Source organism: Canis lupus, chromosome 38, assembly GCF_003254725.2.
Source record: "Canis lupus dingo isolate Sandy chromosome 38, ASM325472v2, whole genome shotgun sequence".
Taxonomy (NCBI): Eukaryota; Metazoa; Chordata; class Mammalia; order Carnivora; family Canidae; genus Canis; species Canis lupus.
This window is the reverse complement of record NC_064280.1, coordinates 12,843,421-12,856,577: the sequence shown is the minus strand read 5'-3', so window position 1 is coordinate 12,856,577 and position 13,157 is coordinate 12,843,421. Positions and strand designations below refer to the sequence as shown.

The 13,157-nt window shown below is 41.6% G+C and overlaps 1 protein-coding gene across 29 annotated transcripts in view; it reads left to right on the top strand.

The window, feature by feature from the left end:
* The window catches only part of ESRRG (estrogen related receptor gamma), a 618,648-nt gene that overhangs the window by 76,064 nt on the left and 529,427 nt on the right, over window positions 1–13,157 (top strand). For 3 of the 29 annotated variants that reach the window (XM_035711229.2, XM_025421002.3, XM_035711215.2), the window contains exon 1: window positions 11,451–11,609. The exons of 18 other annotated variants lie outside the window; for them this stretch is intronic. The gene's annotated coding sequence lies outside the window, so the exon portion shown is untranslated. Of the gene's footprint in view, window positions 1–11,439; window positions 11,610–13,157 lie in introns of those variants that run through there. 8 more of the 29 variants (XM_035711231.2, XM_035711221.2, XM_025421007.3 and 5 more) reach the window with 5 other exon arrangements.

The window sequence follows — 13,157 nt, the reverse complement described above, 5'->3', positions numbered from 1 at the left end:
ATTGAAAAACTGTGCTGCCATTGCTGCCCACAGGCTTCTGTAATTCTCTCCCTTTGTGGTCATTCAGGCAGTGCCCTATATGATTAGTGGCATGCATCCAGGAAAAGGGAAGCAGCCTGGCTCTCCAGAAAGGCTTTCTTCTGTATAAGATGACTACCTCCTATAGAGTGTAACCCATGAATGCAATTTCAGTGGCACCATGTTCTAGCCAACTCAGCTAGTCAGCTCAGAAATGGAAAAAAAAAAAAAAAAAGATTTTGCATCATTTTGGTTTTTTTGTTTAGATATAAGTTCAACTTTTCTTTTCTTCAATAAATATGAGTTTTTACTTATAACTAGACTTCTTCCAAAAGCCAACACCATGGCATTCCATAAAAATAACCACAATAGCAGGAGATAAAATACAGTTAATATCTGATAGAGCGCATTGGTTAAAGTAGACAACCTGCTAAAACAAACCTCCTAAATGTCTTGGTGTCTTAAACTATTTCTCATTTATGCTGCATATGACTGGATTGGAGGGTAGGGTGAGTAGGGTGCTCTGCTTTAAGTAGTTATTTGAGGATCCAGGACCATCCCCAAGGGCCCCAGAATCTGAGGCACTGGAAGAGAGAGGTCATAGAGTACCCCAGAGGAGGATTTTAGGGATCAGTAGTGTCATACATGCATCATTTCTACCCACATGCCACTGGGCAGGGTTCAGTCATGTAAAACTACTTGACAGCAAGGGAATATGAAAAAAGGTAGTATACCTGTATACCCAGAAAAAAATGAAATAGGGTGTGATGAGCCCAGGATCTGCCATGGTGAAGAAATAGGGAAAGAGAATCAGAATAATTTATCAGGGTAGAGAGGGCATTTCAGCTAAAAAACAGTTGTATGAAGACCTAGATGTAGGAAAGTGTATGTTGACTTTGGAAAATGGAGAGAATTTTGGTATGGTTGACATATGGGGTGAAGTCAGAAAAGAAGGCTGTGGTGGTCTCATAAGAGCAGGCTTGCATATTATCTAAGGATTCCATCCCTTATCCTGCATGAAGGAAAGGGCTATCTGTGATTTGTAAGCAAGGGTGTGCCATAATCTAATTTGAGTTTTTCAAAGATAATTCTCGCCCCCAGCTATTACCAGCAACGTCTCTGAAATTAAAGAAGAAACCTCTTCCAAATCTTTCTAGATCATGCACCTAGTTATACAAACCCAGGAAAAACTGAATTCACCTCACCTGCGTCCATCTAAATCATGCTTACTTGGTAGGCTTCCATTAATGTGCCACAATCACAACGAGAGTCTGCAGCGAGTTCTATAAATTCAGACTGGAAATGTAATTTCAGATCTCACAGTGCCTGTGTTGTTTCAGTGATATTATAATCAATGACTGTAGCTCCCTTTGAAGCTCATAAAGTGACCTCTTTTGACATTGATTCCTCATCTGTTTTTTTCTCTGACCTTTCTTCACCTCCTATGTCTCTTTATTTGCTAAGGCATAGTATTTTATTGCCAGGCACCCTTATAACAACCACAATAGCCATACATTTAGCTTTGTTCGGGTCATTACTACCTAAATAGACACTGTTGTGGCAAGATCTAGTCCTAGGAACTGGTGTGCAATGCTCTCAGAGGGACACTGTTTTTCTTCTGTTAGAAGATACCAAAACTTGCTTTCGAGTTGTCTTCTTTGCTTAGAATGGAGTCGAGGAAGATTGCCACATGCACTTTGTCCTTTCTTTTGGAGCTCCAAACTGAGAGCACCTCAGAAAATGATCACAAGTGTGGGATCAAAGCTAACATGGTCATTTCCAAGATATTTGCATGTCTTGCTGAAAGCCCATAGGAGATTAAATAGGAAAGTAAATGAAATGTGCATCTTCCTTAGAGAAGTGTGCGGTTTGTCTGGCATTTATGCTTCTCCCAGTGTGACCTTTAGAAGAGAATATGATCGATAGCCTATTGGATCGTCTCGAGTCTGGCTGTCAAGGTTCAGGAGGGGGAAGTTGAGGGATTTGGATGAAAAGCACCTGAAATGGCTAAGTGCAACCTTAGTAGAAAAATACTCATGCTTTTTCAATCCAGAAGGTTCTTAAGCACCTGATGTATGATGGGCTTTTTCATTTTGGGCATCTGCTATCTTTGCCTAGCTCAACATTCCAGTGAGGGTTTTTTTTTTTTTCAGAGCTCAAAACTGAACATGTCAGCAGTGAGCAGCCACCCAGCTTTGTAAAGAATGCCACGGCTGACAACTTCACAGCTGCTGAGGAATCGGCTGAGCCCTTCTTGTAAAGCCGTACCGTACACAAGAGCCTTTGTGCCATGGGGACCCACCATGGAGTTTCCAAATGCCCTTACTCCTGGAAAAATGTGCCAACCCCTCCTTACCATGTTGCCCCAATCTCTGGCGATAATAACCATGACTATAGCCAGCCCTTTGGTAGCTCTTAGAAGAACACAAAAAGACTCTTTGATACTGTCAGAGTGAAAAACAAAACAAAACAGAACAAAAACAACCACCATATTTTAGGAACAAGACCATTAATTTATTTATCATATCCATCAAATTGGGACGAAATAAATAAGTTCTGGAGCATGTATAAAAAGTACTTTTAATATTCTTGAATAATTCTGTAGAGGTCTAATGACTAGAACAAGAATCGCACAATTTTTCCACAGCATTTTGAGGGTTGTTTTTTTTTTTTTTTTCTTTTGGCAACTGCTTTGAGACATGTAATTTTGCTCTGATTGAGGAAGAATGAGTGAAGGAAGATGAAAGAAAAGAATCGCTTGTTCTCCGTGTTCATTTCCAGGTGGCCTATTTATTTTCAACAAAACTCCCATAATATGCAAGAGCCCTCTTGGTGCTTAAGGGTGATTAGTCCATGGATTCTGGATGGAAGACATGGGATTCCTTACCCAACTGCCCAAAGTGCCTCTGAGAAACCATTTAAGGAATGCCCTGCTGCAGTTAACTCTCAGTCAACCAGATTATGGTCCTCATTTTGCCCCACCCCTGGAACCAACTGTCCTTTTCTCCAAGTGCTTATTTGGTCACTGACTACCAGTTACCCTTAGGGAGTCTGGAAACATTCCATCAAGTCAAGGAGAGCTTATAGTTTGTTTGAAGGACTCTTGGATGTTTTGTCCGAGATGTTCTGAAATACCTGGTTCCAAACACACAGATCTTTCTTAGATCATTTTAGAAAGGTGGGAGACAGTAACATTGCAGCATGTGTGTAACACGTGGTTAGTACCCCTGTTGTAACGAGGCATTCGTTTGGAATAATTTACAGAGGGAGTGTCCCTTGTTGTGGAGGGATGCATCCAGTCACTGAGGCTTGCCCCTCTGCCTCTGCTTCAAGGTTGCCTCATGTGGCTGGATATGTGCAGATTACTTTCTTACCAGATCTGAAATTCAGTCTGTTTTGAATCACCCCAATTCATCCCGTGACACTTCTTCAAACATTGCTCAAAATCCAAGGTAGATTTCCATGTTCCATTCATTGGTATTCTTGCGTGTACAGGAAGTATGTCTTCCTGTACACCTTGAAATGATTCTAGCAGGGTATTGTTCAAAACGCTTTCCATACTCTTGCCTTTGTTCTTTCTGCAGAGCTTTTGAGTATTTTGTAAACGGGAAACAGGAATCCTGATGGGTTAAGTTGCTTTTGCAGGCTGCCACTTAGCTATTCAAAAGTATGGTCAATATGTGAGCCAGCTCTCCTGTCTCTCAGGTCAAGTCCTATTCTGTGTGCCTCTTTTTCACCTCAGGCCAGAAAATGGCACAGTGACTGTCTCAGAAACATACATAAACCATGGTCCATGCCGGTGGGCATGTGTTCACTCATAATCATTGCCCTTTTAATTTGAGACTCTAACAGATGGAAAATTATTTGGATGTTGCAGTAACAGCAAAAATAATGTTGGCTTCCTCTCAGCTTTTGCCTGGAGAAGCCCAAGAAGCCTGTTCCTTATAATTAGAAGGTGCGTGTGAACTTGAACAGTAGCACAGAGTCAGCCATTGTAAGCATGAACTGATTCACCTTTGAGAAGTGACAAGTAAAGAATCAGCCTAAGGTTGCCTGGAGCTTTCTTCAGGATAATACCTGAAGGGAAACCCTCATAGGTTCAAGCCAAGAATTATCAAATGACCCAGTCTTACCCACTCCCCCGCCCCCCATTACCTACTCTGTTCTCTCCTGTCTCAGAATCACCTGAGGACCTGGAACTGCTGACTTCAGCTTGTTGGCCAGTACATAGGTCTTAGATCCTGGGTGTGAAATAAGGAAGAAAAGTCTGTCACAAAACCTTTCTTCCATAGTTTCACTTTTTACCCTTTGTCAGCCTATGTGCACACCTTTTTTTTTTTTTTTTTTAAAAAAGGTCTTTTTCTACCTTGGAGTCTGTTCTGTTCACGATTCTTCCCCACACCTGACTACTTATAACCTGATGGCCAAAGCAATGTTCCTTGACCAGACCAGTCATTTTAAATGGCATCATTTTTATCACGTGGAATCCTAGAAAGGTCTTTTAATAGGGGATGTAGGCACTCAGGTCCTAGGGACACGACTTTAGGCCATGACTATCCCTTGATTTCTTAATTATTGGCTTAGTGACTGACTTACTTTAGTGGGCGCCCCATTTGCTGTGACCATTTATAAACAAGCATGTTGAGGAAAAGACAGTCGGTAACCAAGCAGAGGAGATGTGACTGCTGGATCTATATCTTGGTTTGGGCAATGCTTCACCTAGATCTCCTCCTTCTGCCCTAAAGATTCTGGTTTTCTAACCGTAAGGCTATTCTAAGAGTGTTGGTTTTTGGAGGTTGCCATTTCTTCAACTGATCCATAGTCATTATTAGCTTCTCTGTGAGTTTCTTTCAAGCAGGAGGAGATACTTGACTTTCCTGCCAGCAGCCTCCAGATGAGGAATCATTCACATGCATAATGTTTTACCCCCATCTGTTATTCAAACTTGAGCTGTCCCCAAGTGACCTATGACCTCAGATGATAAAGTAGCACAGGTTATCTGATCTGTCCCATCTAATAGAAATAATGGAGTTTTGCTGGGGAACGGCTATATTTTATCAAGATCTTTCTCATGTGCAACCTAATTTTTGTTGGACCACATCTAGTTTTACTACATCAGCAACTTCCCTGGGCCAAAAAATCCATTTATTAAGCTGTGTTGCCAAAAGTTCTTTTCCACCACCCTGGCTCACATATCTTGGCATGTCACTGTAGATGATCCCCGGGGTCTAGGTCAGAGGATCACATAGGTAAGATTGCCTTCTAATAAGGTTCTTTGACATCTCAGTTATTAAATTCCCTTGAATGGGGTTCAAGCACATCTAACTTACAGTGAAGTTTGCTCCATGTGAATAATGCCATAAATCTTCTGATGGCAAGTTTTCTCATATTCCTGCTATTTGTAGATTTACTTACTTTGCTTCTCCAGAATGGTGCCACCTCTTTCCCGGAGCATAGAGTCTTCACAAATGGGAGCAGAGAAGATAAGCTTTTGCTGTCCTTTCTGCTCCATTCAGCCTTAGCTTCTTTTCTTGTGGCCTCTTTTTTTTGATTGCCAGAATAGCTGCTGTTGACTTCTAATAAGTGTCACTGGCTATTCTCCCTGGATTGGAACCCACTCTAGTGCAGCCTGTAGGCCTGAGGAGAAGGTGCTTGGAGCTCAGGCTGCAGCCTGGGGCTGTGGAATTGGGTGCAGGGCAGTGGGCAGTGGGGAGATCATGAATACCCAGCACAGGCACCTCTGGATCGCCTTGATGGGATTGATGGGCACACCAGTTATTCTTCCCTTTTTCCTCTTGTGCTGTATGGCCACTTTATCACCTCCTCAAAAGAAATTCAACATGGCAATTTTCCCACCATGGGAAAAGTATGTCTTCTCTTCTCTAAGGAAGCTTGCTAACTTTAGTTATTCTCTGTTCTTTGAGGAGACATGATTCTAGGTTCTGTCAATGTCATGACTCAGCATTTACCTAATGCTTGTTTGCTTGCTTCCTTGCTTTTTTTTGTTTTTTAAATATTTTATCCATTCATTCATGAGAGACACAGAAAGAGAAGCAGAGACACATACAGAGGCAGAAGCAGGTTCCCTGCAGGGAGCCCGATAGTGGGACTCGATCCCAGAACCAAGGATCATACCCTGAGCCAAAGGCAGATACTCAACCACTCAGCCACCCAAGTGCCCCTTTCTTGAAGGGACTAATTCTCTGAGACAGAGACAAGTGTTCCAGGTAGAAATGTCTAGGAAATGGTGTGTGTTTCTTCCTGCTGCTTGGAGATTCACAATAGCATAGTAAAGGCTCTGGGAATTCCTGAAGTCAAGAAATTTGTTTTTTATATAATCTGGAATTTTCCAGGGATAAAAATTACAGGCAGAGAAAGCTTGCCTGAAGAAAAAAATAAGTTAAATTCTTAGTTAAAAGATGAATAGAATTTGGAGTCAGGGAGGGACTTTAGAGGTGGTAATACAAGCTGAGAGTATGCACGTTCAAGAAATTCTAAAGACCATTGTGAGTGGAGAGGAGTCATTAAAGGGGAGGGGAACTGGAGGAAGCAAGAGAATGTGGTGGACAGCATAGAAGGGCCTGCTAGGAAGGGCTTATTGGCCACATTAAGGTTTTTGATCTCTATCCAATGGGCAGAGGAAAACCCTGGAAGGGTTTCCATAATCCGTATGGCTTAATTAGATACTCATGGTCCAAACACCATTCTGGCTACAACTTGAAAGCAGATAGCAGGAGGGACAAGCGAACGTTGAGGCTGAAAATTTACTCACACTGGAAGTTCCTAATCTTAGTGTATAACAGGGAAGTACTTGATATCCTCATCTCTTCCCATTTTAAATCATTTCCTTTCATTTAAAATGGTCCCTTCCATGGGGCAGCTGGGTGGCTTGGAGATGCCTTTGGCTCAGGACGTGATCTCAGGGTCCTGGGATTGAGTCCCATGTCCCCACAGGGAGCCTGTTTCTCCTTCTGCCTATGTCTCTGCCTTTCTCTCTGTGTCTCTCGTGGATAAATGGATAAAAATCTTAAAACAAAACAAAACCAAACAAAAAAAAGGTCCCTTCCAGGTAAGTGCTCAGTCTCCTCCCCAGGACAGCACTAGTGGAATGGGAGAGCTTCCAGTGCCTGGTATTTGCATGTGCGGCTCGCTTGAGGTGGCTTTCTGGGTTCTTACTACTGTCCTCTGCAGGGGTGGCTCATTGTACATCTGCTCACTGCTGACTCTAGGCCAGATGAACTGTCTGTCATATTTCAGCTCGGTTAGGGCCTGGGGTCCTCTTTGCTGCCACCACCTCCCAGCTCTGGCTCCCGGTGGGCTCCCCTTCCAGGACCATCCATGGTTGTCCATGTCCCTCCACAGAGCACACTGGATTTTCAGCACTTCCATACTATACTAATGCCAAGGATCGCTAGACTCAGTCTTCCTCTTCACTTGCCCATGTTCCATCAACTTATACCCTGCTGAGTTAGTTGTTCCAGGTTGGGAGTTGGGGAGCACCAGGCAAGAAGGTGGTCTTAAACAGGAAGTGGAGAACAACTCTTGGAGTGCCTACCTGCTCCAGTACCTCACTCCAGAGAAAAGAGTCAAGACACATATTTCATGGTGTGCTACTACAGTCTCTGCCTCTGTTCTTCCTCTCTTGATACTCTGGCCTGGAAAGGTCACCTAGGGCTTTTCCCCCCTAGTTCCATTGTCTTTACTCTCTCTTTCCTGGTCTGTTGTCAAACACAAAAATCTAGTTTACAAGCCAGAGATCTTGCTATGGAATTGAGAATTCCTTTACTTGTACTCTCCAAGGCTTAACTTCTGAGTCTTCTGTCTACAGAGGTTATGCAAATCAACTTTAAGACCCAAAGCTAAGAAGTGTGTCATTTCCATCTACTTCTTGGTCATTTCCATCTACTTCTCCCATGGGCATGGTTATCCTCATGCTCAGCTGTGGAAGTGGATAGGTGCAGAGCCTTATAACTTACACATCAATTTATTATTTCCTAAATACTTTCCCTGTTAAAAGTAGGAACAAGGTCTTCTGAGAGCTATCTGTAACTTGGACTTGGGTGATGACGACAGAGATGGAGAGAAATTAATGAGTTAGAAAAATATCTAGATGTTAGGACTGATAGTACTTGGAACTTGAAATAAGGTGAATTGATCAAATGTGGGAATCTCCAGGGTTTCTGGTTTATGCGGATGGATGGCAGTGCCACTTACTAAGACACAGAACATTGGAGAAAGAATTGGTTGAGGTACTAGACCACTTTTGGACATGCTGAATGTAAAGTTTTTTTGAGACATCGAAGTGTAGAGAGTAATTAGTAGGACATACAGATTTATAGCTTGATATGAATATTTCTTTTTTTTTAAAGATTTTATTTATTTTTTAATGAGAGACATACAGAGAGAGAGTGGCAGAGACACAGGCAGAGGAAGAAGCAGTCTCCATGCACGGAGCCCAACATGGGACTCAATCCTGGGTCTCCAGGATCAGGCCCTGCCTAGGCTGAAGGCAGCGCTAAACTGCTGAGCCACCTGGGCCACCCAGGTATTAATATTTCTAAAATCACATTGTAATTGTAAGATTGGTGGGTAGAGTAGGAAATTAGAGTAGTGAGAACTAGTTTAACCAAATACTAGATAGTTTGATGCAACCATCACACTGTAGGCGGAAGCTTACCAGTGAGACCCGTTGATGAATAAGTCTATTGATTAATACTCTCTCTCTCATGCCACGTCCAATGGTTCACCACTCTGTCTCCTCTTTGAAGGACACAGCCTTCATTTACATAAATTAATATATCCAGACAGTTTACAGCAAATCTTATCACTTAGGGAATAATTTTGTCTCTTTCCAACGATGTTGCATATCTCTCTATTCTGATCCCATTTTGTGTTGCTCTTAATATTTTACTCTCAAAATTTCATTTTACTTCTGTTGTTACTGTATTCCCCCAACACTTGCAAAAATGTTGCTGAGCAGTGAAGCTAGAAATGTAGGTAGGAGCTAAATAACCAGAAGATGTTTGGACTTGACTAAAGGTAGGTAATGGAGAGCCATTGAAGTGTTTTAAGCCAAGGAATGAATAACATATTGTGGGTGTGCTTGTCTAGCATGACTTCCTCCATCTAGTGCCAGCAAGTTGATTCATTCAGTCGATTCAAAACCTATCTATTGATCATCTCTTTTGTGTTAGATACTGTGCTGGATAAAAAAATAAAAGTTAAAAAAATATCCAATTATTATGCTAATATCCATTTGGGATATAAGTAGGAAAAGTTAGCACTAATTTTAGATTTGATTTGTAAAGGAATGCACAGCACAGGATGTCAGTGGTTTCTGACATAATTCCTTTTATTTTATTTTATTTTTTTTTTGACATAATTCCTTTTATTGAAGACATGCCTTAACCCTTTCAGATCATGACCAGCTCCATCAACATTTTCCTTGTCAGCGCTGAGAATGCCAGCCTACTTGTTCTTGTGTGTTCGTCTTGCCATGTATGAGAATTATTTTATTATTCTCTAGATGCTAATGGAAAAGCATATTAATATGCTAAATATATATTTTAATTTTATTTTTAAATACAGAAAAGATTAAGACTCAAGCAGACCAGAGACTTTTGTGTGAAAATTATATATTTCAAAAGAATCAAGGTGGGATGCCTGCGAGGCTCAGGGGCTGAGTGTCTGCCTTTGGCTCAGGGCATGATCCCAGGGTCCTGGGATCAAGTCCCACATCGGGCTCCCCACAGGGAGACTGCTTTTCCCTCTGCCTATGTCTCCCTATGCCATGTCTCTGCCTCTCTCCCTATGAATAAAGAAATAAAATCTTAAAAAAAAAAAAAAAGAATCAAGGCAGTCTCGGAGAGAGTACCTCTGAGGGAAAGTAGCAAAGGGATTCTTTCGGGATTGGGTTTTAACATCTCTGACCAGTTGGGTGAAAATTGTTTTGAAGATGTATTACATTCCCTGATCAAATGGAAAAAAAAAATGACACCTGCCATGGTATCTAGGAAACACCCGACTAACATGGCCAGAAGCCACACACTCCTTCCCACACGGCCTTGCCATGAAAGCCTTCCAACATCCCATCCTTGGCAACTGGGGCAACCTCGTGCCTCCTCATGGAGACCGGCCATCTCAGAAGATCAGGGGAAGCTCTAGACTTGTCATGATTTTCCCTTGGAAGTTCCCAAATATAGTTAATGGCTGATCTTTTCTTTCTAATATTTAACCTAGCACTTCTCCTTTTTTCTGCCACTTTTAATACCTGAGTCAACTTTGTAGAAACCTGCACTCTGAAGAGACGGGTCAGGAGGTTTTGCGGGAACACTGTTGTGTTAACAGTGTCTACCAGAGGCACTTCAGGGTTGTGTCAGTCGTCTCGTGGGTGTTCAATTTCCTATAACCTGGTAATATGGTGGTTTTTGTTTGTCCAGACCTGCAGGGGTTAATCTTTGTTGCTCTTCGTGTTTGATGTGAATCCTCCTATATTAATGTGGTTTTTGAAATGAAAAATCCCTACATGCACAGAGTGCCTTGGATAGTTTTGCATTTGCAAATAAAGCCCTAACAAATGCTCATTTAAAAAATATATTTTCCCAGCTGAGCACATTAAGGCTATATGCTGCATCTTTGTATTCACTTCAATAAACCAGGTGTGCTTCTGGAGATTAGCTATTTTTTATAAAGAATGATTTTGAAATAAATGACAATGGGCTCATTTCTCTTTATGCTGAGGATAACATTAAAGGAAAACTGCCGTGATTAGTTTTAATATCTCAGATAGCTTAATGAGTACTTACTAAAAATGTGAGTGTGTGTGTGTGTGTGCGTGCACACAAACACAGAAGGTAGATATATGTGTACACATGTGCCTGAATAATTTTCCAACATCTTAAGTAATACCTGTCAGGGATTTTAATAACCCAGCGCCAGTGAATTATTCTGGTGGCTGTTTTCACTGAGGCTTTCAGCAGGAAGCCCATTTTCCCACGGAGCTGGGGTTCTTTTTTGCTTTGTTTTTTTAAAAGTGCCAATCAGAAAATATGAAAATGGCCTGGGATTTTATGCGTCAGTTAGAGTCAATGATTGTGTATGTCTTTATCTGGAGCTCTTTTGCACCTTATGTCTCGTGTGTAATAAAAGCTGGAGGTCAGCACAGCCAGATTTGAGATGTATGGGTTCGGTTTGGAAGAGTTAGTATGTGGATCATATTAGGACCCAATGAGAGAGGTGGATTAAAGATATCCAGAAAGGAGCAACATGATTTTGTACAGAATGAACTTGTAGTGGGATGGGATTGAGTCATTCCATGGATCTTTCTAAGATGGTCCTGTAGTTAATGAATAGAATTGAATGCCTGCCAGTGGTGGGAGGGGCCCCATGGTTGAGGTAAGCCAGAGAGCCTAGGGTGGTGTTCAAGAGGCAAATCACAGAGGCCAGTCTGGGTGGGGATTCCCATGGGGCCAAAGGGGAAGGTGGTCAGCAGACAGAATGATTTCAGAAGGATCTACTGGACATCCTGCGAAGGGGGCAGAAATGTCTTGAGCTTCTGCATTTCAAGGTTTGCTACCTCATTCTGCTGAGAGGTGATTATGGCTTTATTAAGAGAATTGACTAAGTCTTGTCTTAAAGACAGATTATCCAGGGTCACAATAGTCAAAGGATCTATAGTTGTTTTTTTTTTTCCCCTCTTTTTTTCTTGTCTTTCGCTATTCAAATGTTACTGTTATCTTTTCTAGAAACTGGAGAGAGAAAGGTAAGATTTAAACCTGGCCCCTGTTTTTTGTCGTGGTGGTGGTGGTGGTGGTTGTTCAAAACTCTGGGTAATGGTATAAATAAAGGGATGAGATTGTAGCTGTTGCTAATATGCACGTGGGTGACTATCCAGGAGAGACTTGTTCCCTATTTTCTGCCACCCCAGACGATTGATCTTCAGCTCTCCATTTTGAGTTCTTAGTTTTTGTCTTGTTTCCATATGGGCACAATCTATAGAGACAACATTATCACTTTGTCTTTAGAACTATGACTTAAACTACAGTCTATATGTGTTTTTAAGAGCCAGGATGTGGGTGCAAATAAACGTAATTCTTTGCCTCTTATCCTGAGAAGGTGGCTCAATATGAGAGTAATGAAAATAAGGACAAAAATAGCTAAATTTAAAACTCTGGTCTAAGATAATGGCTCTTTAAGAAAAGTATTGAGGAACACTGTTGTCACGAGATTCTTTATTGGTTCTTATAAGACTGCAGAGGGTCAGCAGTGATGTGTTTCATTTCAGGAAGTATGGCCAAGAATTTTGGTTAACTAGAGATAAGTTATGTAATATTCATTTATTATTGATAGGTTTTGAAAATGACACAGACTTTTCAGGTGGAGTCTGGTGATTTTATGTTTGTGTAAATGGGAGAGAGAGCCTTCCTCTCTGCAACCGAACCCAGCTTCCTTCTTTCCATTTATGGAAAGCGTCTTTGCGGCCCAATTTAGCTGCAGCCAGTGAGGGTGTTCACTTTGCTGTGTCTAGGAGTGGAAAGTGCAGTGATTAGTCTCTGAGATGCATAAAGTGTCTACTTTGCTGAGTTTTCTAATGGATGTTGGGGCTTGAGCATCTCATGCATAGGTTATTATGGAATGTTTGTTTATGCTTGTTTGCTTGTGAATGCCAAGAAATGCTTAATGTTCAGCATTACATTTGAACTGGAGCTGGGAGCAAAAGGAGCAATAAGAATTTGTGAGAGGGTATTTTTGAGGATGCAGGGGGAGATATCAGACAGCTGAGTGATTGATGCGCCATTCTGGAAAAGATGGGGGCATACCATGACAATGGAGGAAAGTCGTGGCTTTCTTCACTAGGAACTTCGGAAGCCTACCTCACAGTACAGGGAAGAGTTGACAAACAGCAGTTCCCTGGCTGTGTCACCAGAGCTCATCACTCCTTGCCAAATCAAAACTTCCTGGCTGCTCTCATTTAAATAAACCCATTTGGAGAGATTTTTTTTTAAGTGAACAGATCGGGTTTCTAATTTTAGCTGTGACAGCTTATAATTAGAAACCTCTCCAAACTTACTTGTTTACAAACACCTGCATCAATAGTGCATGTTTATCATTTTAGAATGGGCTGTGCTGGCACAGAATAT